General features: G+C 36.4%; 1 long non-coding RNA gene across 1 annotated transcript; it reads left to right on the forward strand.

Annotated features, from left to right (window-relative positions):
- The first annotated feature begins 20,557 nt into the window (after positions 1 to 20,557).
- On the forward strand, positions 20,558 to 21,213 carry LOC113295254. The gene is made up of 2 exons (XR_003332798.1): positions 20,558 to 20,623; positions 20,768 to 21,213. It is a non-coding gene; the product is annotated as an uncharacterized LOC113295254 (long non-coding RNA).
- The last annotated feature ends 6,608 nt before the right edge of the window (positions 21,214 to 27,821 follow it).

The following is a 27,821-nucleotide window of genomic DNA, read 5'->3' on the forward strand; positions in this document are numbered from 1 at the left end:
GATGTGATTATTAATGATGTGCCTATCGTCCTACATAAGTCACAATCTGATGGCCTTCCACCCAACCTAGATTTGGTTTGTACCCATATTGTCAAACCGACTTTTCTGAGAGTCCCTAATCTAGGATTGGAACTGTGTGCTTCCCAAGTCCTCTTGGACTATTTTCCATCTAAGTATAATATCTTTGAGGAGCCACAGTTGGAATTAGCATGTTTTCCCGTCCCTAGCACAGTTCATTTCGAGCTAGACCTTGTGCATGATGAACCCCCAAAACTGCGAGATTTTGTTTCCAAAATTTTATCCGTTGAAAAATCCAGGTTTGGGGGTAGCTCATTTTGTTTCACAGTTTCACTTGCGTTTCTTTCCTGTTATATTTGTGTGAAGATGTTGAAACCTCTACACTTTGTCTTTTGGGTTGATCCTCATCTCTTTAGATTGTTAGTGTATGGTGAATTTTTGTATATAATCCAGTAGATAAAATTTCTTAAAAACCTTTTTGTTACTTTTGTATATATTTTGCTAATCCAATATGATCTCGACTGACATATGTTGGATTCTTGCCTTGAATAACGGAGTTCTAATATTGCTTTCGCCGAAATCGGGTATTCTCTTTCTTTTTTCTCTACTCAACATGATCCTCTTCATATGTTGTATTATAATTTTGTTCATATTTTGAAACATTGAGGACAATGTTTAGTTTAGGTTTGGGGGTGAAAAGTAGATACTTTGATAATATGCCATAATTGAAAACAAGAACTCCTTCTTTTTGAAAAAAATGAAAAATGAAAATAAAAAATGAAAAATTGAAAAAACAAAACATAAAAATGGAGCTCATTTACCTTGAAATGTTGACTCTTGTGCAAATATGTAATTATTAGGAGTCTTAGTCTAGATATTTAGGCACCCTGATTCTAGCACAATTCACATAGTGATAAGAAATTTGCACGCACACGATCTACCAATACATGTATAGCCTCGATCTTCAAGGTGTTTGATAGGAAGTCACGATTGCCAATCACTTTAGAATACTGAACGAAACTTGACTAGCTTGTTCTTTGGTTGGTTGGGATAGAAGGTGGAGGTTACATTAAGAAAGACAACCATCGAATTTAACTGGGTGCATCAAAAAGGGCTACCTCTTGCAAAGTGTCATGTAATCTTTTGTTTCCTTTTGTATATGTATCAAAAGTGTTTCCTTTTCAAAAAAAAAAATAAAAAAAATGATGTTTTATTCAAAAAAAAAAAAAAAATCAAAAAAAAGAAAAAGAAAAAGAATGAAAAAAATGAAAAAATCAATCAAGTATTTATCAATTCCATCATCTCTTGTTCCAAAAATAAAAGAGAGTAGTCAATGTAAATAAGAGTCATGTAAATAGTCAATTTGTTGTTTCATTGTAATAAGCAAGGAAGGGTGTATGCCATTGATGTACAACGCGAGTAATTGTGAAATACCTCCTACTCATTCACAATTCTCGTAAAGTCCGGACAGCTAGCTAGATTTCGACCTTGGTTCTTAGCCTGAGAAACTATCTCTTGGTGATTAGTAGTCATAACATCCGATCTTTCTTTACACATGTGTAGATACACTTTACACTCTTATCACATGTCTTTATTTGTTATCAGTGCTAGGATTGTGCCTTTGATAGCTAGATTGACATCTCCATTTTGCTGTGAGCTTAAACTGACTTGCACATGTCACATTTGATGGAATCTGAGCTTATATTTTGACCTAGAACTTTGTAGGTACGTTCTAAGCAAACCTTCACGAGACTTAACTCGTCCACTAGGGACACTTAGTGGTTTAAAAGGCTTAGTGCATACGCTAAATGCATTCGAGAGACCAGCGACAGTGGTATAGGTAGGATTTCCTTAGTTTTGTTTTACTTGAGGACAAGTAAAATTCAGGTTTGGGGGTATTTGATGAGTGCTAAAAAGTGCATATTTCTATATCTTTTTGTTGGCATTTAGCTCATCTTTTGTGCATTAATTCTACATTTTATCACATATTCTGTATTTTCGTGGTTTTCAAGAATAAATACTTTTCTTAATTAATTTTGCATTTTTAGGTACTAAATAAATCCTAGTTAACTCACGGAGCGAAAAGAGCAAAGGAACGGCAAAGACTCCCGCTAGGAGGAAGCGAAGAATGATGTTTGCAAGAGCCGGATCAATTAGAAGTGGGCTTGAAGAGGAAGAATTGTTCTTAAAGAAGATATGGGCTTGGCATACCCAAGACCCAAAACCCTTACCCAAATCCATTTCCATTATCCATACCCATTTCCATGAGAGTCGTCAGATTGGATCCATCTCATCATCCAACGGCCACCTCATCATTTTGCATCAAAATCCGAAGCTCCTGTCAAACACCATAGTACCTAACCCCATCTGGAGTCGTTAGCTTCGTTGTATCTCGCAATCCAACGGTCGCTTAATCCCGTATCCTTGATGCCGTTCGATTCCATCTAGTTTGTTGATCCGTCGCTTTTCAGTCGCTGACATCAAACTTTGATGAGCCCGCCTCACACCGTATCTCCAAATCCATCGACTTCACCCAAACAAGTTCTTCTTCCCCAAATCTTTTTTTCCCAAAAACCTTCTTCTTCCCCCGACAGTTGCAGTCGAGCTCTGCTCCTGCCTCTCTTCCATGTCCACTGCCACCCTCTGCCTCACTACCATCTCCATACCCCGACACCACCTCAATCACCATCACTTTCCCCAACCCTCTAGCCTAGTTGCTTTTTCAAACCCACATCTCTCTTAACCCTAGGTGTGGAGTTGATGAAACAACTCGAGCTAGGGTTGCAGTACATCAATTGGAGCAGGAAGAGCATCAGAGGGACATCAACAAGCATGGGTCGAGTCTATTTGCATCAGAGGGTGAGTTAATTTTATTTATCGAAACCCTAATCCTGCTGATTTGGGGATTTTCAAATTAGGGTTTGTAGAAAATTTGGGTATTTTGTTGTAAGCTATAAAAGGGAAACGATGTAGAATGTTAAAGGCATGCCTGGATTAGACAGAGGTTCACCCAAGAGGACTGGACTAGCCAGTTCCTCAACTGTTGGTTCATTTGTTTTGTAAATTTTCAGTCATGGTTTGTTTGATTTTGCTCTTATTATCATATGTGATGAATGTTAATTTTGTTTATATGTTGAGCATGAGCTAAATTGTTGCAGCTGAGGTTTAGATGAAACCTCAGTGCACTGTCTGATAGTGGAATGCTAGGTTAGAGCCTTAGTGCATTGTTTTGATTGAGCAATGGGAAGAGACTAATGCTCATAGTGCCTGTGATTGATTGTTCTGTCAAAAGACAGTCAATACTAGGGGCAAACTAGTGAGCAAATTAGTTTTCCTCCCATTCTAGATGTATGCATAGGATATTCAACTCAACCTAGGATCACATTGTTTGGATAGGACACAAAGGTGGACTCTAAGCCTTAGCTTAGACCACAATACCTTATTTTAGTCACTTACAATTTCAGTCTTATTTTGCTCCCTGCTCAACTAAATTTCTTAGCTATCTTGCTGTTTATTTCTTGTATTTTGAAGCCTGTTGTGCATTGAAATCAGTGCACAAACTCACCCCTGCCCTTGGCTCACAGCCTTGGTTCCATGTTGTTTTGTCATCTTTGCTTTGTTAACTGTTTTGGTTCTTTGCAATTGCCATATTACTTTGCCTTGCTCACTGCCATAGTGCCTTGTCTCCATTGCTAGCTTAGGAAAATTTCTTGTATGCTCCCACTCCCTGTGGACTAATCCCTTGCTTACTCTCTATACTAAAACTTGACCTTGTATACTTGCAAGTCTTTTGTGTGTCGTTCCCAAGCACACCAAATACAATAGAAAAGAACGCGTAAATGGGGATATGGAAACAAATTGGGGATATGAATTACTTCCCCCAACCAAAGGTGTCTTCTAAGGAGTGTTTTTTGGACCGAAAATACTAAAACACCCTTACATTAATTAAAAAACATTCTGAAAAGACTTTTATACCCTTTCAACTAAAACATAAAATTAAAAACCAAATCAAATATCCCCCATTTCCACACTATCAGTTCCGGCATTCTCAGTTAGGTTAGGTTTCAATTTTTTTTTTCTTCATCTTCTTCATCATTCACACCATCGTTCTTCATCGTCGATTAAGCGTTAATTCAAAAATTTCTTCTTCGATTAAAACCAACCCATAAGAATGCCTCCATGATTGAAATCAGATGCCCAATCGAAATCAAAATCGATTGCTCAACTGAAATTAAAGAAAAGGCTTGCTTTGATTGCTCAAGAGAAAGAACACGAACAACAAGAGTTATCGGACGATCAACTACTCAGAAATATGGCTTATGTGAGAAGGTAAGTCATCTACAAACTGTTTAATTAGTGTTTCAATCGATTTGTAGCTATGGGTTTAGGTCAAAATCGTGAAACCCTAACTGAAACAGTTGAGTTTCAGTAGTTCCGGCACTCAATTTCGTATGAATACCACACCGAAAATCAATACCGGCATTCAATCTAGGATGAAAACCACACCGGTAGTCAGTTCCGGCATCTAATTTAGGTTGAAGACCGCACCAGAACTTAGTTTCAGCATTGTATTTAGGATGAACACCACTTCTGAACCTAGTACCGACATTGATTTGAACTTTTACGAGTACGCCGGTAGTAAGCTTCTAATAAACAGAAAACCCTAGGATTTTGTTATTTGTACCAACGTACATTTTAGATTAGATTACATGCCGGTACTTGATTTTTGGTATCCAGAAACTTTAGAACTACTACCGGCGTCCTTGACAAATTTTTTTCAATGCCGGTACTCTGTTTCGGCATTTCTTTTTATTTTACGTAGCTTCCGATACTGGTGTTTTCTTATCCAGGAATTTCCTATAGTGTACCGGCATCCTAAAAATTTATTTGTCAATGCTGGTAGTTACTCCCGGTATGTAATCGTTTGAATTTACAATGCTGGTATTAGCTCCCGACATGTTCGATATTTTTTTCAAGATGCCGGTATTATAAATGAAAGTTAGTTGTCTTATATTTATTTTGTGCTTCTTTTGAAATAGATCCAAAGCAAAGGAATCTAAACCAAAGGAGGCTAACAAAGGAAAAGCTAAAGATGCTGTCACTAAGAAAAGAAGGAAGGATGGTCTTGATACACCTCAGCCTCTGCCTCCTCGAGGGAAAGACCAAGGTCGCAAATCCGATTGGGGGATGATACAAGAGGTGAAGTTTGGGAGAGTGTTCGTGACCGTAGTAAACTCGTAATCCGTGAATCTACCGAAGCAGTTGAGGAGGAAGATGAGCAAGATGAGCAAGATGAAGAGGAAAGTGAAGAGGAAGATAATAAGATTGATCCAACTCAATTAGAAAACCAAAGCCAAGGAGTAGTGGAAGAACGTGTAACAACCCACACATGGCAAGGGGAAAGGCAAAGAAAAAGTAAAAAGTTAAAGGTTCGCACCTTCCTCATGTTGATGACATGATACCCGACCTTGATCGTGGTAAAATTTGGGGCGCAACTTCTCATGATCCGGGGTATCTGTTTGGCTACAAGAACTCGTGGGCTCGTACTATATATCAAACCTATGTAAGAATTTCTATCTCGTGCATATGTATTGTTTTGTATTTATACAAAACCTCTTAATCGTATTATCTCCTAATTGTAGGATCATACGAAGGCGTGCGTGTTTGCCGAAACCAAGCCGCGGCTCATTGGGATTTGTCTAAGGAGCATGAAGAGGTTCAAGCAATAGTTAAGGATTCTGGTCTATATCGTTTGGTTCAAAATTATGTGAAGCCATATATTGTGACAGTCAATTTCTTCGTCGAAAGGTATCATGGTGAATCAGATACCATGCACTTCCCGTTTGGCGAGATGACCTTGATCCCTGATGATGCTCAGAACATTCTAGGCTTGAGTTTTACAGACAAATCAATTGCAGAAGGATATAATCATTATTTTGAGCTAGAATGGACGAAGTTGCACGAGCTTACTAAAAAGTTGCTTGGTTGGGACTATAAAACTTCTGTGGAAAGCTTATATGTATCTAAGATTAGTAGGACAAAGACCATCAAGCTGACCCTGCTTAAGAAGAAGTTTCAAAACTCAAAGGAAAGAAGTTTGAAGGATGGACGGGACCCCGCACAGATTCTTTATACAGCTGCTGCGTACCTGTTATTCATCTTGGGCACTAGGGTATTCCCTGACACTAGTGGCAACAGGGTTAGTGCAAACTACCTTCAATACTTGGATCTGTTGGAAGATGTCTTTACTTATTCTTTGGGAACCATAGTAATGACACATTTGATGATGGAGATGAGAAGGGACTCTAAGGCGGTTACAAACCAATTTTTCGGGAATTTCACTTTACTCCAGGTAATTTTGTTTTTAAACTTATGTTCTTATTTATACTGTTCACATGTACCCTTTTCATGAACTTAGAAACAAAATTTATTGATTTTTATATGTATCATTTCACATTTGTATAGGTGTGGGCTTATGAACATTTCCCAACATTGTTCAAGGACAACCCCTTCTTGAAGTTTAATCCCGTTGATGACCCCGAGGAGCCTAGAGCCAAGAGGTACGAGTTCAACAGCCATCCGAAGACCGGTAACGATCATCGACTGATAAAAATGAGATTAGGATGACTACCAAAGATTTTTTGTTCGACCCTTACAAGGAGGCTAGAGAAAACCGCCAATATTTGAGGTTTTATAACGTTGTATTTTACAATAGGCCTTTGTTTCACCCAAAGGGATACGTTATGGCTGATCCTCGAAGTGTGATGCGGCAACTTGGATACAAGCACTTACACTCCTTCATGACATCCTCTATTGAAAGGTATCATATTGACATTTCTGTGTCCATGACAAGTTCCACAAGTTTGAGGGTAGAGTATGGTCCAATTCCAGAACCAACACATTGGAGGGATAGATAACCGCGTCATTTGGTAGATACTAGTAATTGGGAGCTTGCGATCAACGGTGATGAAGCCGATCCCTTCTACATTGGAAATTACTTGGAATGGTCACATCCTTTTATCGTGCGCCCGGAAGACGTCGAAGTTCCACCCCAGAAAAACCCTCCCGTTCCAACACCTATAGAGGCACCACCTACGATGACCCAACTTAATAAGACCGTTAGATTGTTAGTAAGTATTGTTAATTGCTTAAACGTTTAATGTACACATAATTTTATATTATCATATATATACTCATTTTGTGTCGTATGTATGAAACTAGCGGCGTCGGCTTGGCAAGTTGAAGAAGATGTTAAGTTGCAAGTACGAGGAAGGAGAGGTGCTATCCCTTAAAGAAATGAAGGAAGTCGTGGAAAAGCTTGATAAAATTGAAGACCCAAGTGAAAGAACTTTGTTTGGGAAAGAAAGAAGGTGCTCGTTTCCAAGAAGCAAAAGACCAAGTGATGAACTCTATAGTTGTGTTTCGTTATTGTGTTTCGTTATTTGGATGGTGGTTGTTATGTTTTGAACGATTTCTAACATTGTTGAACTCTATAGTTGTGTTTTTGGTTGAAATCTTTATTTGTTTGGTTTACTTTTGGTTTATGATACTTTGATGAAGAACATTTAAGCACGATTCAGTTGTTTGGTTTATGTTGAACATGTTTAGATTTCTAGTAAAAGGTTGTCTCTGTAAGTTTTATTTACACAAGAAGCGCCGGCATTCAAATGTTTAAGTTCCACAACACCGGTATTGGTTCCGGTATAAAAATCAATTTAAATTCTGTGCGCCATTTGTACCGGCACGGAAAAATTTACTCCAAAACCATGCCGGGCACAATGGATGAAAATGACCAAGCTATGGGTAGTTCCGGGATTAAAAAAATTATTGAATCTACGCCAGAATTCTGATTTTCTTACTCTTGCATAGTTTTGCATAATTCCAGCATTGGATTTTGATAAATATACTATACTGGTATTGTTTATAAATAGGTTATGAATGCTCTATTTATTTCATTCCTAGATAATCTATTACATTAGATTTCAAACTTTAAATTAAAACATACTAAAACATGGTAATGGAGCACTTTTGGTTTAAGATGATCTCCTATTTAGTAAGCCATCCCTTTTCAACAATTGCGGAACCTTTGAGCCTTTCTCGAATCTCTTCGAAGACATCGTCCGGAAGGAGAGTGTCAAGGACCATCTTCATTGGTTTTTCTTCTCTTTCAACATATTCCTTTCCCTTCATATAACACCCATCACACCCATCGATAGGCTTGCATTGGCCCTTGTCGTTTTCTGTTGATTCTGTTAGTTCAACAGCTTTGTCAAACCATTGAAACTCATCACACTTTGGGTAATTCAAACACCTTAGAAACATTCTTCCATTTTCAGCATCATCAGTTTTTGCAATCCAAAACTGGCATGTCCCATCACAGGTTCTTGACTTTAAATAGATAAAAGGACACTCCATGGATAGATGATAAGGTGACTTGCAAATATGACACCTGCAATGATGATTCTGTAAGAGAAGATTATATTAGTTATGCGTCATAGTAGTGAAGATTTTAACTTCCATATATTGTTAGTAATGTTCAATCTACTTACTTTGCAAATAGAGCTTGATGATGAATCTCCCATCGCTTGTGAACTTCAACCGTGCTTGATTGACCTATTTCTTGAGAGAAGGATTTTTGTTATTTGGTGGGTGCTTTTTGTTGATCTTTCCAAAGGAATGGGGGGTATTATATAGAAATGAATATCCAGCGGTCTTATTTTTCAAAAAACTAGCCATTTTTTTTTGAAATTCTCAAATACCGGCATGGTCGCAATAATATATGCAATGCCGGTATATCGTACCGGCGCTAAACCATGTTGTTCAACCATGCCGGTAATAGTTGCATATTTCTCTGTGAAGAAATTCACTTGTTCCGGCATGAACATCTAACGGTAAACTATACTGGTACTGGGGGCCGACATCCCATGTCACATTTAATTCTATGCCGGATTTTGGGTGATTTCAAAAAAACTACTCGTTGAGGTTTTTCTATATATAAGGAGAGCTAATACTTGGACCCAAAATCCCAAAACTTGTGTGTTCTTATATATCTCCTTGAGCCTCTTAACTTAGAAACCCTAAACCCTAGAATAATCATCTACAAATAGCTAAGTATAGTACCTAATCCCACATACAACAAATGGCATCGTTCGACTCCGAGGAAGACTTAGAAATCACCCAAGCATGGTACGCCGAAACTCGTCCTTCAACTATAGATAAAAACACACGGGATTCCATGTGGTTGAAGATTTTTAACAAATTTATTCATGATTACGGTAACCCGAAAGGAAAAACTGCTCAACAAATCGAGCATCGACACGACATCATCCTAAATGCGGTGGTTGAGTATCTAAAAATAAAACATCGGATCGATCAAGCTACTCGCAATAGATTGTCTTCTCAACAACTTGTAAGTATCTTTATGATAAATTCGACACAATCCACTCTTTTTCAAATTTTATGTAACAAACTAAGTTTTTGTGTTGTTTTTGTAGCATGAAGCCGTGAAAACGCGTTACTTACAGGAAAAGGGAGAAGCATTCATGTTTGATGCCAACGTGAACCACATTATAAGCAAAATCACGGAATACCATCAGCTGGGTGAATCAGAGACGGATTATTCCTAAGAAGATTGATAAGTTTAGTGGCATTTGGTTAGGTTTTTAGGGTAGTTTTTGTTAAGGTTTTGTGAGTACATCTCTATGTAAACCCTCACGAGACTAAACTCGTCCACTTGGGTCACCAGGTGGTTTAAAGGCTTGATGCACGTGCTAAGTGCGTTCGTGCTTCCTGCAACAAGGATTACATTTGAAATAAATTATAGTTCCGGCTTACATCGTTAACATAATTCAATATTGTTATATCTCCGGCATAGAAACCATATATTATTTTATGCCGGAATATGGTGTCAAAATTCTGTCTACAATAAACCATGTTCCGTCTTTGAATTTGTATACAATACTGTGCCAGTTTACACTACTGGCATGGTCGAACATCTTCCTTTAACTGCCGGAATTGAACATCCAATGCATAAAAAGTATATGAAAAAAAGTATATGTTCAATGCATGGTCGAACATATTTCGTTAACCATGTTCCGGCTTTTAAATGTGAGCTCCAACACATTTCTCTGATGGCAAATCAATCACCAACTACCGATTTAAGAGAATTTTTATATGAAAAAAAGTATCCACTCCAATAGGGAATCAATCATCATCCATCACCAACTCAATTCCCATGATACTAGAAAAACTTAGAAGGAAGGAGCAAACCACCAAGTCACTTGCCGCAATGGAAGTAGAGATACTTAGAAGGAAAAGAGTAGAAGAACAGGCAGCAATAGAAGCAAAATATTGCAAAGAAACTAAAGAGATATACGAACGTGTAAAACAAGCGAAGATAGAAGAGGATGTTGAGGAACAAACCCAATAGATTAAAAATTACTACATAGTATCGGATCTCCCGGAAGATCACCGCCCTTCAAATCTTTTTTGGGGTCTTTTTGAGGATGGTCCTTATATGCTGAAGTTTGTGGACGGCAAGTGCAATAAACGCAAAATGGATTATGGGGATGTGTTTATAGCGAATCGCACAATTGCCCTCATAAAATTATGTCGCAAATACAACGAGTTTCTCGCAAGATTCAGAGGGAATAGGTATCAATCTCAGGACGCATATACCAATTGGAGAAAAGACCCTTTTAGGAATTTCGAAGCTGCTTTGTTTCTTAAATCTCGTCCCGAGAAATGATGTTAGTTGCAATTAGCTTAAGATCTTTCATTTCATGTGTAACGTTGTTTATGCGGTTAATGTTTCTAATTTAATTTCCTTAAGATTAGTATGAGGGCCTGTTTGGGTTAATGTTATTTATTTCCTTAAGATTTTGTGGTTAATGTTGTTTTTTTCCTTAAGTTTATTTCCAGTGCCGGCATTGAAAAGGAACCAAATATTATACCGTTACAAGCGCCGGTATTGTAGACACAATTTAAACTTATTTTCAGGATGCCGGCATAGAATTATACCATATGTCCATGTCGGAATTATGACTGTTACAAACTCAATTTATGTGGCAGTTACAAACCCCTTAATTCCACTTATGAAAGTTCGACAACTAATTCTAACTCCTTATTCTTCTCCATTGTAACCGTTACATACTCCCTCATTCCATTTATGTAACGCTTACAAACTCCCTCATTCCATTTATGTAAGGGTTACAAACTCCATTACTACATAAGATTGACGGTTATAGAATGAAAACGGTTCCATCTTTCAATTTCTTTGTTTTCACTTCGCAATTCCAAAAGAACTTCCAAAACCACTGAACTCCATTATTTGGTTTCATCCTCTAAACCAAATTCATTCAATTCTTCAAACCCAAAATAGAATGGGTCCTCGCAAACCTCCTGAAAAACCAAAACCTAATCCTGGTGGTAAATCGAAATCAGAAGCATCTATTGAACAAGATGATGAGGAGGAAATAACAGAGATGATGAGGTAAGTGATGTCTATGTTTATTGAAGCATTCTTAAAGTTTATTTCATAGTATAAAAAACACAAATTGAAAATTGCATGTTTGTTGTTTGTACTAGGTAAAAGGAAATTTGAATTTGCAATTTAGTGAATTTGAAATTGAATTTAGTGAATTGAAATTGAATTTAGTGAATTGAAATTCGAATTTAGTTTGGCGTACCATTAAATTTGAATACAATGCCGGTTTATATGTCCTGTATCCCCCATTTATTGCATGTAAGTTATTAAAATACCAGAATATAAACCTTATAAATTTGAACGCCGGCACCTCTGCCTGCAGTATCGTAATGTTCATTATCCATGCCGGTTTTGATCACCTTATTTTGTTAAATCTCTGTAGACAATTCCCATATTACCGACATAGGATTTTATTTACATACAATGCGGTACCTGAAAACCTGCATAACATCCTTTCAAATTACAATGCCGAAACCTTTGCCGGCAGTATCGTTATGTTCACTGGCCATGCTGGTTCTGATTTTCTTATTTTGTTAAATCTTATTTTGTACGTAGGTCCACAGCTGCAAAAAGGAAGAAAGGAAAGGGAAAAGTTTTTGATGAAGGAAAACCTAAGTCTTCTCGGCCACGACGTAGTCGAGATGATCCGGAACGTGGTAAGGTCATGATTCAGGAGATTCCCCCGGAGACAGACACAAGCAGCAATGATGATGCTCAGTGAGAGAAATATGTACCTCCTGATCCAGCAGGTGGCTCATCCTCACATGGCTTAGGACAACCTGAAGTTGAAGCCGGTGAGAAAAAGGAAAAGGACCCACCAAAGCACCTCCCAAAAACATATGATATTATTCCACGCAATGATGGCAAACACTGGAGTCAGCCGAGAGATCCGAAACTCTTATTTGACTACAAGGACTCTTGGGCACGTTGGATCTATTCAACTTATGTAAGACGTTTGCATCTTGTTATTATATTGTTTATATATGACATCCAGTGAATTGAAGTTTGTTTGGTGTGTTTGGATATGACCACAAGAAAGCCTTCCGTGTTTGCCGCCATCAACAAATGGATACACGGGATTTGGAAGGGGAGTGTGGGCTGTTCAATCAACAGTAAGAGCATCTGGGTTGTATCCACGGTAGAAAATTATGTGGCCACTGATCAAGTGACGACGAATTGCTTCTTGGAGAGGTTTTTTTGCTTCTAACTGATACCATGCATTTTCCTTTTGGCGAGATGACCATTATCCCTGAAGATGTCCAAAGAATATTAGGTCTACAGATCTTTGGAGAAGCCGTTAAGAAAGAATATGACGGTAAGACCCTAGAATGGTCCAAGATCTAGGAGCTGACTAAAAAGTTGTTTGGTTGGGACGAGGCAATGACAAAAGAAAATATGTAATGTCAAAGAATACCATGACAACGACTATTAAAGTCATCAATCTCAGAGAGTTGTTTGGGCATACGTTGGGCAAGGAATTGAATGCCGAAAAAATTCAGCACATTATATCGCTGCTTATCTGTTGTTCCTCTTGAGCATCGCAATATTCCCTGATTTTAATGGTAACAGGGTGCATATGAACCACTTACAATAATTGGATCCCTTGGAGAAGGTTCATGAGTATTCATGGGTCACTGCTTTCTTGGCACATTTATTAGCGGAGATGCGTAGATCTTCTAAGGCGCTGTCAATTTAATGGAAATTTCACTGTATTACAGGTAATGTGAACTGGTTATTTTGTTTTTCAATTAGTTCTTTTCTTATACATTTCATTGGAAAGAACTTTCATTGGCATAGGTGTGGGCTTATGAACACTTCCCAACATTGTTCAAGGAGTACAAATATTTGGAGTCGTCAACGTATGGTTTGGCACCACACATTCCTGTATCTAAGAAATACTTTTTCGACAATAAACCGAAGCCCAATAACAGAACTCGGTTACTCTCCATGAGAGAGGCTTTGGACTCTATCGTTGTCGAAGATGTAGTGTTTGCCCCATATAAAAACGAAAGATGAGTTCACTTTACAAGGCATGACAATGTAGCATTTTACAACGGACCATTGTTTCTTCCAAAAGGATTTGTTATGCATAACCATCGCCGTGTGATGCGCCAACTTGGGTACAAACAGAAAAAACTTACGGGTAAATCTGATGCCAAATTCTCTCATGACTTTCCTCAATGTCTATCAGATGAACAACATACACTGGTAGTTTACAAACCAACTCCTCTACTTGTACATTGGAATGAAAGGGAAGAACAACTACTACTAGATAGGGTTGGTTGGGAATTGGAGGAAAACGGTTACGAGTCGGAACCAAGCTTCCTCAGGAGTCATTTGAGGTACTCACATCCTTGTATTGTACGCCCGGACACTGAAACAGTGCCTCCACAAGAAGAACCTCCCTCCACAACTGTTGAAAAACTTACTGTACCCGTACTTCTAAAGACCCTCACGTTGGTGGTACGTGATTCTTGTTCACTTCCTATTATTAGAACTATATCTATAAACTTATAAAAGTGAACATACTAATAGAATAATATGACAACAACGTTCGCGGCTAAGAAAATTGGGAAACTGGTTTAAATGCAAGAACAAGGAAGGAGAGGTGATGACCCCGACAGAAATGAAGATAGTCGAGGAAAAGATAGACAAAGTTGAAGATCCAAATGCAAAGGACTTGTGGAAGGAAACGAAGAAGAGGGTTCACAAGAATCCAAGGACCGAGTGATCTAAGATGTTTGCTAATGTTTCTTTTACAGTATTAGTTATGTCTTTTCCGGACCAACGAAATTTAGAATTCTGGCATTGATACGCTTTTCTCGATAATGCCAGTACTCTTTCTTTTCCTCACACATAAGTGATCTGTGTAGAATTCCGGAGTTATTAGGAAGTTAATTTCAATGCCGGAACTAAACCTGATAACTCTGTGTACTTATGGTGCTTTTTCGGCATAAAAGAAAAAAGACTTTCTAAGCCGGAATCAATTCCCGGCATTGTAAAGTTTGAACTAAATCATGCCGGCATGTCATAACATATGGTTTAATGATTACAATTCAAACTTCCAAAAAAACAAAAGGTTGCGTAGCAGTGAACCACACATTTCCAAATTACTCTTCATCACTTTCTAATTTATAAATAGGAATTTCTCCCTTCTACGGGTTAATTGATAGCTTCAACGCATCCCATAATTGGTGGTTCTCCTCATACAATTTCATCCATTCCTCCGAGTGATTGGGGTCTATATCATTTTTTTTTAGTCAACGGACAAACCGGTGGCAATGGACAATTTTCCTTGAGATTCAGAACAATGAAATGATTCCCGTTCACGAACGCCAAGACAACTCTTTTCTTCTTAAGAGATCCTTCGCACTTTTTCCACTTTGGCGTATAAGTTGTTTGTTCGGTGGGGGAAAAATAATGAAAAACACAGTTAAATGTATCCGCCACAAGATGCCCATAAACCGGCATTTTCATCCATTATTCAGTAGGAAGGAACTTCATCTCATGCTCTGGCCCTAACACCCGAGCATGCAAACTATCAAACCCTTCATCATCATCTACCAATTGTTCATAACAACTCTTCTTTTTCATCGACCATACTCTTTCTAGCGTATCGGCATGGTGTCATCCCTTTACTAACCGCCGTCTCAAATATTCCTAATTGTTCGGTCATGCCATGATAGACACAATTTCCATCTCCATCGACATCATCCGTATATACAATATACTCGCGAATAAACTCGGGAAGTTGGTCTACATAACCTTCTATTTTTGTATGGTAATGTCTATAAGTCTTGCCTGTTTTGGAATCCTTATACATCTTCATATTACCAATTTGCATCTTAATTATATCCGTTCCATCCTCTGCAATCTCTACACTTCCAATGTCTTCGGTATGTGTTGGGAGTGCGTACTTCCTTGGCCAACCCCTTCGCTTTTTAAAAGGGACTACTTCAACATCGAGTTGTTGATGACTAGGCATTGGTCGCTTACCTTTTTTATCACTTATCTTTGGCGTGACTTCGGAATTTTCAGCTTGATGTACTTGACTTCATGTAGGTTCCTTATTCGGTTTTTCATTTTTTATATGCAAAGCCGCCCCTTCGACTATGGGTGTGATTTCAGAATGATCTCCTTGTTGAATCATTGTTGGTACCTTCCTAGGCCTACCCCTTTTCTTTGTAACCTCCGCTACATCGACTCTAGGCGTGGCATCCGCTTCCTCGGCTTGTTGTTCTTGTTCCATCGATGCGGGTACCTTCGTCGGCCTACCCCTTTTCTTTGGAGCCGGCACTTCATCGGCTTGTGGTGTTGATACGGAATCCGTCATTTGTTCTTGACAGCGGTAACTTCTTCGGCCTACCCCTTTTCTTTGGAACCGACGCTTCATCGACTTGTGGTGTGGATACGGAATTCCCCGTTTGTTGTTGACTTGATGACGGTTCCTTCCTCGGCCTACCCCTTTTCTTTTGAACCGGCGCTTTCCGCGAACCTTGCTTCTGAAAGCTCACATCTGGTTGGGTCTCGTTTCTTACTTGCCTCGTCTTCACATTCGCGTTGACTCATTGCTTTCAATTCTTTTCTTTGTTTTCTCCTTGTGGTTTTAATTTGTGGTCTACCGGGCGGATCTCCCTTTGTTGGATCTTCAGTTTTTGCTATCCATGGGCGTCTAATTATCCTTAGTTGTCTCAACAATACTTGTCGGTTAGCCGAGTTTCCACGTGAGTAAGCTTCATAGAATTCCTTTGCTTCGGGAGTATCCTATGGTGATTGTCCGGGAGCTTCCGTAGGGGGAGGGTCGAAAGATAATTGCTTCCAAAACGGATCAATAACCTCAATAGGTATCACTTCTTCATACTTCACAAGCATAAGACGACACGAAAGCCCCAATGAAGACATGTCGGGACAAATACACACATCACCCGGTCTGCCGTAGTTTCTCTCCTTTTCATTTCTTTAATCATATGTTTTATTGCCCATTGCGAGACGCTGAATTATATTACTTGGAGAAAATTTAAATATCGAAGATGTGATGTCATCCTTTTCATTGAGCTTTTCTCAAAGGCCTTCTTGATCCTATCGATATCTGACTTAAAGTATTGCTCAAAAGCCTCGGTGACCGTAACCACGTTTCCTTGGACGGACTGGATGAGATCTTTAACTCTTCCATGAGTGGACTCCGCAATACTAGTTGCTTCATTCCCGTAGTTTCTACACCGATTTTTCCATGCACGCACAAATCTTTCCTTGAACTTAGCCAACACTTTATCCCGACAGTACGAGACGACACTTGGATACACTTCGTTATATTTGGCACTAAACATGTTCAATCTGTTTTCATACATATCCTCGGTGAGAGAATAAACTTTCTCCCAATCCTTTAGAAATTCCAACCACTTTTTATGATTTTCGTCGTGTTCTTTGTCCACTCGCTCTTTAACCTTTCCTCTTTCATCTTCTTCTTGCTCAGGTGATAGTTTCTTCTTGAGAACATCTTCCTCTAGTTGAGCAATCATTATTTTCTTAATATCCGCCTTAGAGGGTTCAAACAAAGAATGACAATGTTTTGTCACATTTTGACCTATATGATACGTACATAGGAAATTTTGTGCATCCGGAAATACGTCGGATATAACATTCATTAGTGCGTCATCTTGATCGGTTATGACGATCCTCGGAAATTGATTTTCCGGGAACAATAGTTTCAATTGTCGCGCAATGATAATTGTAATCCCTTTCGTTTTCCATTAAACACCAAGACAACGTGAATGATACCTTGTCTGATGTTTGACCCACGATGTTGAACAACGGCATGCTGAATTTGTTTGTCTTGCAGGTGCAATCTATTATAAGAATACCACAACATGTATGAGCCAATTGTGAAAGCAAAGGATGCGCAATGAATGTTTGAAGTGGCTTGTTGTCCGGTCCTCTTTTAATGATACTCGTGTAGTTGTGATCCCAAGCTATCTTCTCAAATTCTTGCATAACGTTCCTCCCTTCCCATTCCACCCTTCTAATGGTTTCTTGCGCGCTATAGATTGTACTTAGAGAAAAAACGTTCGTCCTATCCTTTTCCTTGAAGCATCTGAGAATCACTCGTGGTTTGATACATGCTTTGGTCATTCTCTTTACATCATCGAATTCATGAGGTTTTAGCTTCGAAACTAGGGAGTGACCAACAAAATCTTTCGAATCCCGGTGGTTATGACGGCCAAACCACACCATACAATCCCATTCCTTTTCATTGGTTTCTTTGTCTCTTAAATAGAATACAAGCTTAAAGGGGAAATCATCCTTCCTCGAATGAGTCTTGTGTATCCTATTAGTCTTCTTTGCATATACATAACCCTTTATCTTATGACTATCCTTCTTATTGTATTTCCCACTTCTCTCGCAAACCATCTCAAAACGATAATCTGAACGTTGGGTATTCCTCACCAACACACACATGTGTTTAAGTGCCATCTCTTTTTCCCAAGCAACTGCTTCCTCTGGAGATTTTATTCCCTACATGAGGACAACAATGGAAGACTATAAGGTTCATTACAATCAATCCCCACATAAAGTTTTAAAGACTAGGTGAAAAGTATTGTTTGGTAACATATCGGAGGTATTTTATAGTATTCGGACGTATCCGGACCAAGCGGTTTGGAATTTGTTGGCTCAATGTAGGGAGCAATCTAAGGAATGAATGAAAAGAAAATTGAATTATTTCACAAAAAAATTAAATTACTATACTAGTTCTGGCATGCTCGACGACACTTCCGCCGAAATAACCAAAGCCGGAAACAAGTGCCGGCCTTCAAGAATAATGTTCCGGCATTTCGTATATAAACTTGAAAAAGAGGACCTAATTTTAAAAACTACCAGAATTGTATTTTCATGAATATTAACGTCGGAAAAGATAATATCGGCATGCATGATCCACAAGGATTGAAGCCGGAACATGACGCCGTTATGCTCGATAAATTTAACACCAAGCCGGAAAACTACTACCAAAGTCCGGATGTTTTTTAGTGGTACCGACATTCTTGAATATGTAAGGTCCCAAGCCGGTAGCCGTTTCCGGCATGGTACCTTAATTTTCAAACAATGCTGGGATTTGGTTCCGGCGTGCTCGATAACTTTTATACCACGCCGGTACCTATGTTCAAAATTCAATTAACTCCTGGATGTTTTTCTTGTGGTACGGCATAAAAAGTTAGGAGAGAACCATGCCGGTTTGAATATTCCATGGAATATACGGTGGTAGGTAAAAAGTTAACTGCGTGTCGGCATGGTTTTTTTGGTTGAAGACCACGCCGGAAGTTGTTTCAAAATGGGGGATAACAAGCGTCGGCATGCAAATAGTATGAATACCATGCCGGTTTTGGTAGTTTCGGCGTAGTATTCATACTACGTGTATGCCGGTACCAAGCTTTTTCAGAGAAAAAATGGCGGTTTCAAAAAAAAAAAAATCAAATTTTCGACCTCTTAGCAACATTACTTGTGTGTTGGGGTTGCTTGTATGTTGAACATGTTTACTTTCTTGTGTTGGTTCTTCAAAAAACACTTCATGCTCACGAAAATCATGATCCAAAGGTGTTGGTTCATCATATAACTCCAATTGTGAGTTGTTATCATTAACCGAAAATTGAAGATATGATTGTTATTGTAGTTGAGCTAAAGATTCAGCAGCTGCAATTCTCTCCTCACAATCATCTTCCATTTTCACAAAAAAATTCCACCCAAAAATAATTTTCCCTCCTTCTACTCTCACCTCACTCAGACAAATTCTCTATATAATAATAGAGTTTTTTCGAGCGTTCTCATTCACCGGAGCTCCTGGTTGATTCTCACTTCTGGTTGATTCTCGCTTCTGGTTATATTTATTTATTTTGGAAATATTATAATTTTCGGCCAGGAACAAAGAAATTACCTAAAACAACTAAATCCTATACAATCTTACAGTATTACCAAAATTATATCAAAAAATCATTATGAATATATTTAAGCCTAATTTAAATCCCAAATAAGTAAATAAAATCCTCCAAAATATATTACATCTTAATTAGAATATAATTTTAAATTTGAAAATAAATTAAAACTAAACCACATCAAGATAGACATTGTTCATCGTGATTTCATCATAAGATTAAATCAATCATAAAAAAAATTCAAAAAATAATTCCAATGTCCAATATCCCATTACATTTTTTATAACTAAAATAATCCTAATTACAGTTCCAATCTACTGATAAACTAATTTTACATACAATAACAATTCCAACGAGATAAACGAAACCTTGATCAAATCTAGATCAATGATTGAAACTTAAAATCAGAATACTTAGAAAATTTTGGATACTTACCCGTAGATTGAATCGTGCTTCTTATTCTACAAAATAATCGATTATTACTCCCGTCCAATAATCGAAATACGAGTTTGTCAATAAAAAAGATGACAATACATGACATCAATTAAAAATTTGAAAACGAGAGAACAAATTAAAAAACGTTAATAGAAAAATGCAATACACAAAAATGAATGAGTTTCACTATTATTTTTCTTAATCATTTTAATTTCATAAAAAACTGAAAAATAAATAAAGTTTCTATCTATTGCTGGATACGTAGGATATGCTCAATGTTTTCTTGGATGGTAATATTGCAACAATTAATTGTATGGTGCATTAAAGAAAAAAAGTACATGTTCCTATCCAAAAATATACCTGGTATCCAAATATAAATCATTTCGAAAAAAAAGGAAAAAAAAACCACAAAAATTATATATTTTAGGTGTTTTTATAACTATCAAATATTACCTACGAATTTATGGTAATTTATAAAATCGAAACAAAAAGAATTAGTGGGGATCTTTTTCTCCCATTTTACTATAATGACTAAATAAAGTATTATTTACCAATTATTCAAGAATAGTACATCAAAATGTGATACGCTATCCAAGTTTAATAAAATTTTACATGTTTTTAGATTTAATCAAGATTATTTACCTAAAATAGTCTGCATGTCTCTCTATTAAAGGTGTTCGAGCAAAAGCCAAACCTCATTTGATTTGCCCATTTCTCGACCAGAAAATTTCTGGTTTTGAAATCTGTAGTAGTGAACATGCCGGTCAGTATTCTCCGGAAAATTTGCATCTCTGACATTTGGATAGTTTTACTTATTTTATTTTTGAAAATTTAAATTTCGGATCTCTTTGTTTGCTTCTTTGTTTTTACCTTTTGGTTGATTTTCTTGACATTTGAATTTGAATAGGTGGTTTTTTTTCTTTCGATGAATATACACTGTTTGAAGTTTGATGGCACTAAGGAGATGCGGAGTTACGCAAGCACTTGGAAGATTAATAAGTACATAAAATCCGGCTCATGGTTAGGCTATTTTCGTGTTTGATTAGGACACAAAGGAGGTACCGGTTGAGGGTAGTCTGATCGTGACATGACGATTTCATGTCACTCTAACTTCAATCTTGGGGCTATTTTCATGTTATGGTTGCCGACGTGGTACATAGACTATAATGTACTTGGCTAATGGATGATTCAGTTTGGTGTTTATCAATGGTGTGGATGTGAGAAACTTTATAAACTTAGGTAACAATTTATATTTGTGATTCCTCGATATCCTTACATGCATTCTTTTTATTCATTTTATAGTTATTATAGAACTTTGATAATAATAACATTATAGAAGGTTGTCTTCATTTATTAAAGAACTTTGATTCTATTTAGAGCCCAATAGTGCTACACATTTACTGTCAAAACATGACGTTAATCTTTTAGTTAAAGAGGATAGGAATGCAAACTATCTACGGTGGTTAGAAGTTTGCATTCTACCAGATATGCTAAGCTCTTAACTCATAAATGCATATTAAAAAAAAATGTGGGGACATGGAAGTTTTTAAAATGGATAATTCTATAGAAAAAATCCGCACTAGCCATGAAAGAATCTAGAGACGTGTGGAATAAAATTTTTAAGAGATGTTTGGCGGATGATTACTTGATCAGTGGATCCAATTTTGGAGTAATGGGAGAAATGTTTCAAACTTTAACAACAAGGAGTGTTATTTTTACGGGATGATACGGGAAGGAGTGAAATCTGGAGTGCTTTTTTTAAGAAATGCATGTGGATTATTTGTGCACTTTTGCACCTAAATGAAATATAATGTGATGCATGCTCTGGTATGAAAATCACGAGGAATAGAAGTAAAAAATAATAGTCACGACAGACTTTCTGATTTAAATTATTAATAGAAGATATACGTTGGTAACGCTTAGAAACCTGAGACTGCACATCACCGATCAAACACACATTACTGGAGAACTAACCATATCGATATCCTTAACAGTTGAACCAGTTCGTGGAGTTGCATGGAACATAAACTGCATAATAGTATTTTCTTATAATTAAATCTATATTTTGTTCCCGCTTTGTAATTTCTTTATGCTATTTAAATTTTAATTATTCTATATACATTAGATGATTGACATATAAAATTATTTTTAGGTTTGTTTAGGGGAAAGGAACATCAAAAGAAAACCACTAAGCTATTGAAGTAAATCAATACTCGACATCCATTTTACCTAAAAAAAATACCAACATGATCTAATGATAAAATTGAGATATAAAAATTTATTGGGAGAGTTTCACGGAATCCATGCATACAATCATTTAAGCAATATACAATTCATTATATAATGCACGCATTCATCTTATAATTTTGTGTTACCTCTACACTCTATGTACATATTGTTTCGAGGTTCTTATGGACATTTGGATGTTCATCCTGTAGTTCCAAGATAAGTATATACATAGATGCATACAAACATACATTCATGCACAAACATATACGTACATAAACTAACTCAATTTATAAACAAATTTTTTATTTTAATCCAAAATATTGTATTGCGTCGAAGCAAAACACACATTCTCAATGGATTGGAATTTACAAGCAAACATACAATTGTGTAAATTACTCGACATGCACCCAATAAGTTACGAGTTTAAAATACACAAGATATTATAATTCACGACTTTACACACACTCGATATATATATATATATAATTTATTAATTATTAATTGCTTATATGTTTGATAATTCATAATTTCCATGTAAAATTATTTTTACATTTGCGTGGTAGAGATATGGAAAACCAAGAAAGTCTTTAAGTTATCGAAGAAATTAAATCACTGCTCGATGTTTATTTTACCTTAATAAGGTACCAACAAACTCTCATGACATAATCAAGATAGAGTAATCTATTTTAAACAAGCGGTGAAATGAGATTTTTTTTGGAAGATATGACATACATGACCTCTACAACGCTTCTCCCGATGATCTATATGGAAATATTTAATGAATACGGAAATTTGAAGAGGGACATGAGCACCATAACATTTAGCAATTCATAAAGTTACAATAGTATTTGTTGATTTTGGACTAGAAAGTCCATGACATTTTAATAATTGTTTTTTCTTTTATTCCATTGATATTTTATAGGTTTGTTAAGATCTTTTATTAATTTTAAAGGTGATTCGCTTATCGAATGTTTTATGAAAAACTAATTTTAAAAAACTTATGAGAAATTAATTTTAAACCAACTTATATTTCATAACCGAGAAACAGACCCGTGCATCACATTGGTGAAAAACTAGTTCAAATAAAAATAAACACTAATCTATCCCCCAAATACTTAAGATTTTACTAATTATTATTAACCACTAAACCTGATTAGTTATGACTAGATTAGGAATTAAAAAAGTAATTACATAATGGGTGACCCAGATTTTATATTAGGATCTCTATTTTGTCATGTAGCTATATCCCCCAATTAGTTTCCATATCCCCAATTGCGCGTTCATAGAAAACAATAGTCACTAGTAAGGAATCATTTAAAAAATAGCATATAAAGATGAACACACATTTTAGTAGGACAAAAAGAAAAAGGAAACACTCATTTTTTATTCGATGGTGGGAGTATCATCGGTGCGGTGAGCATTAAGATCCTGAACCCTCATGATCATAATGTGTTTGTTGAGAATTGAGATCCTTCTCAAATCTCATAAAACCTTAAAGGACATTGTCTTCGAGACAACCCTACAAATTTATATGTGAAAACTACAGGGAGACCCATTTTTTCATATTTTCTCCACCGTGAAACCCACGGACGGAAACGCTCACACGCGCATCCAATTTTCGTGAGAAAATTTCTCCCAAACCCAAAATTTATAAAATTTGGTATCTTCTTATTTTCACTTCTTCTTCACGCGAATTTCTTCTTCAATTCTTTTTCTTTTCTTTCTCCCAACTGTGACTCCCGGTCAATAATATTGATAGATAGTATAATCACATGAAGATTGGAAACAATAGATGAATGAAATCGAAAGTTAGGGTTTGAGGTGATGTTCTGAGATGAATCGAGATCTTGCTATTTTGTTATTTCTGAAATATGTATGAATAGTTTTTTTTTTTAATTAGGTATTATGATTGAGAAGATGGATCTGAGATGTGTTTTGAGATGGAGATAGGGTTTGTAATTGTTTCAATCAAGTAGATTTTTTTTTAATTAGGTATTATGATTGAGAAGATGGATATGAGATGTGTTTTGAGATGGAGATAGGGTTTGTAACTGTTTCAATCAAGTAGAACATGAAGAAAAGTTGATTTGAGATTTAGAAAATACAGGGAATAATAATAAAGCTTATTTGAGTTGGGATGATGAACAACGAAGAAGAAGAAGATGATGCTTTTATGACTGCATAACATGTCATGCAGTCGAGAAACGTCTGCATAAACTTTTATGCAGTCGCAAAAAATGGATGCATTACACATTATCCGACATCTTTGTTATTTTGTGCGAAATTGAAAATCGATGCATAATGCATCATGCAGACGAGAAAATGGATGCATAACCTGATATGCATCCAAAATACGGCTGCATAATGCATCGAGAAAATTGTTGCATAATTTTTTATGCATCGAGAAAATGGATGCATAACCTGATATGCATCATTAAAATATGGATGCATAACGCATTATGCATCAATTTTTCTGTACGAACTAAAATCAACCAAAACAATAGCTACATAACTTGTTATAGATGCATAACTTGTTATGTAGTAGAAAAATGGTTGCATAATTCGTTATGCGTCTGCATAATGTGTTATGCATCTTTTTTGGAGGCTGCATAATGAATATGCAGTTATTTTTCGAAATTTTTCCCTAAAACGATGATCACCTCCGATTTTTTTGTGAAAAACAAAAATTTGATATTGTTATACTCGTTTCGTATCTCTCTTTAAAAGATTTCCAACGATGTAAAATTTGTAAATTTCCAAAGCCCATATTTTTAAATATGTTATATTAAGTTTGCTTTACAATTATACCCCTGAAAAAATAGTATGCATAACGAGTTTCCCTGAAAAAATAGTATGCATAACGAGTTATCCCTGAAAAAATAGTATGCATAATGAGTTATGTATTAATTCTTAATAATTTCGGATAATTATGGGTGTCACAATACCCAAAATTAATTATGGACCCGACAATGAGAATATTATTTATTTTGGGTCTCCCCCAAAGTTTCCCAATTTATATTTTTGCGAGCCCAATGTAACAACTAAGAGATGTTTACCCATAGAAAGCCCAAACCCAGAATTTATTTCTCTATCCCTCTCGTCTTCTAGTTATAGCTTTTCTCCTTTCTTGCTGACTGTCTTTTTGAACAGATCAGTTACCATATCAAAAGAGAGAGATGAGGAAATATATACTCAAACTCATCTCAACACGACAGCTATAAGTAGTATACATGAAGCATGGCGTGAAACGTCGAGTTCCATCTTGTTATTATTCTAGTAGCTTGCATTTCAACGAACTTTTTGTATATTTCTTTTATTATGGAAAAGGGCCAAGGAAGATGTTGGTAGAATGTCAACTTGAGTTATTTAGGATAGACGATGTCATTTTGTAGTTACTTAAATGTAAAGTAAACAAAGAACAGCAAATAAAAGTAAACTAGATGCAGCAAATAATGTAGACTTTAAGTTGTAAGATAAAAGCATACCGAGTTCTGTTGAACAACAATATAAATTTAACGGTTTTTCCTGCCGGGATAAGTAAATCATAACACACTATCTTGAATGTAAGTTGGATGGATCTTGTTCGGCATTTGGTGAGTGAGTGGAATCTTTGAGGCAGGTAGCCCTTACAAAGTGGATGGGTCTTGTTCGGCCTGGATGGGCTTAAGCCGTCAGATTTGCTAAGTAAACGAGAAATCTAACAGTTTAAGTGCATGCTTACTGTGTACGACTTGAAATAGATAAACCTAATTTTAGGAAACAGGTGACAAGTAGAGGCAACTGCTCTCCTTGCCTAGACTCCATCCGTCCTTGGTTTGTTTGGTCATACACAAACCGGACATGTAAGAAACGCCAACAGTAAATATTTAGGACAGTTATATAATTCTACGACAAACCAGGTAAATATATCATCTCATCATCCTCCACGATTTCCTCGTCTAATTTAGATTTCTTGGACCAGGGACTTTTTACCAACATAATTTATTCAATAAGACTGAAATTCAAGCTATTCATAAATACATCAAATTCTTTAACGAGTGTAGTAGATAACAATAAGATTTTGGTAACCATGATAAGCAAACGGTATTCCATATGGTTAAAACTCTAGCCTAAAGATACTTTTACTGGATCATTATCCCACAAGGATAAAACTACTACCCGTACGGGTAAATAAAATCTACCTCAAATTTTACTCGCAGATTTTGAGACAGGGGGTCAGTTTTGGGTAGGAGTTTTATGTGTATAGAAGTTTTTTATTCGTGGACGGGACTATTCATGACTTTGCAGGAGTGTGCCATGACGCGAAAGAAACCTTTATAAAATTCAGGTTGCTATGGGATCGGATCCACTCTATATTTGGATTAAGGATACAAATTTAAAATAACGAAATATTTATTTTTTCTACCAGTAAAAAACTTGATATCGATAAATTTTAAACTCAGATCACTTGTATAACTTTACCATTATACTGTAAGGACATCGGTTATAACAATTATATATTTTGGACCGTAAGTCAAATTTTGAGGTATATTCAATCTTACAAGTATTAATCCTTTTGTTTTTGGTGCGTGCAGTCGTACAAGTACAAACTTGGAAGAGTTTTTTTTTTTTTTTTTTTTTTTTTTTTTTTTTTTTTTATGGAAACTTGAAAGAGTTTGCCTTTGACGGTAAGCCCAAAAAATGCAAAATGATATTATTGTTCATTAAGTGGTTGATCATGTCAAAACAGAGAAAAAAAAGAAGAGAAAAGTACTCAATTTTATCTTTTTGAAATACATGTTGAAATTCATAGTCAAACTCAATACGACAACCATAAATGGTATGTGTAAAGCAGGGGTCAATATGTGACGTCTACCATGTTATTTTAATAGCTTGCATTTCAACCAACTTTTGTATACTTGTTTATAAAATGGGAAAGGGCCAAGGAACATGTTGGGAAAATGTCAAACGAAGTTGATGTGTATATCATTTCGAAGTCACGTAACCTTGAAGATTAATAAAGAAGTAAGCAAAGAACAGCTAATGAATGGAGGGTTGAAAATTTGAAGTCTACGGTTTCGGTTAATGTCAACTTTGTACTCCAATAAAATCTTCACTAGTTATTTTGAATTATTGTCGTAAATTCATAATAAATATTTTCAAAGCTGCTGCACGGGATTACTTATCCAATAAATCCAATGGTTAAAATTATTTTTGCTTTTGGTAATTTTTCGTGAAATTTCTTAATCCACGTAGTAATATTTTGAGATTTTCTACATTGTGATGGATAGTAAGAATCATCATGAATGGATAGCTGAGATTTCGGCGGAAATTCAAATTGTGGCTGAGCGGGGAAAACCAACTAAACGAGAGACTAGCAAGATGTTTGTTTACATCTGATTATTAACTATCTAGATCTGAGTCAGATCCTTGACTCGACACGAGTTAAATGTTGGACCGTTTATCTTTTAGTATGAGTCCGATCTGACTTGTAAATTGACTCGGACCTAATCTCTGACTGCTCGGATCAACCTGTTGATCCACATATTTTTGAGTCGATCGAGTGAGGTCTGACTCATATTTAGTCAAATCCAGATGAGTCAGATGATTTCAATCAGATCTTGGAAAGCCAAATCCAAACATGTCAGATATAGAAATGAACACCAAACATAATCCTGGTTATGTTTGGCTGGTTAATCAAATAAAATTTTCCTAATAGTGAATAGACACAGAAAGGGGATAGTTTCTTGACA

The sequence above is a fragment of the Papaver somniferum genome, chromosome 7 (assembly GCF_003573695.1).
Source record: "Papaver somniferum cultivar HN1 chromosome 7, ASM357369v1, whole genome shotgun sequence".
Classification (NCBI taxonomy): domain Eukaryota; kingdom Viridiplantae; phylum Streptophyta; class Magnoliopsida; order Ranunculales; family Papaveraceae; genus Papaver; species Papaver somniferum.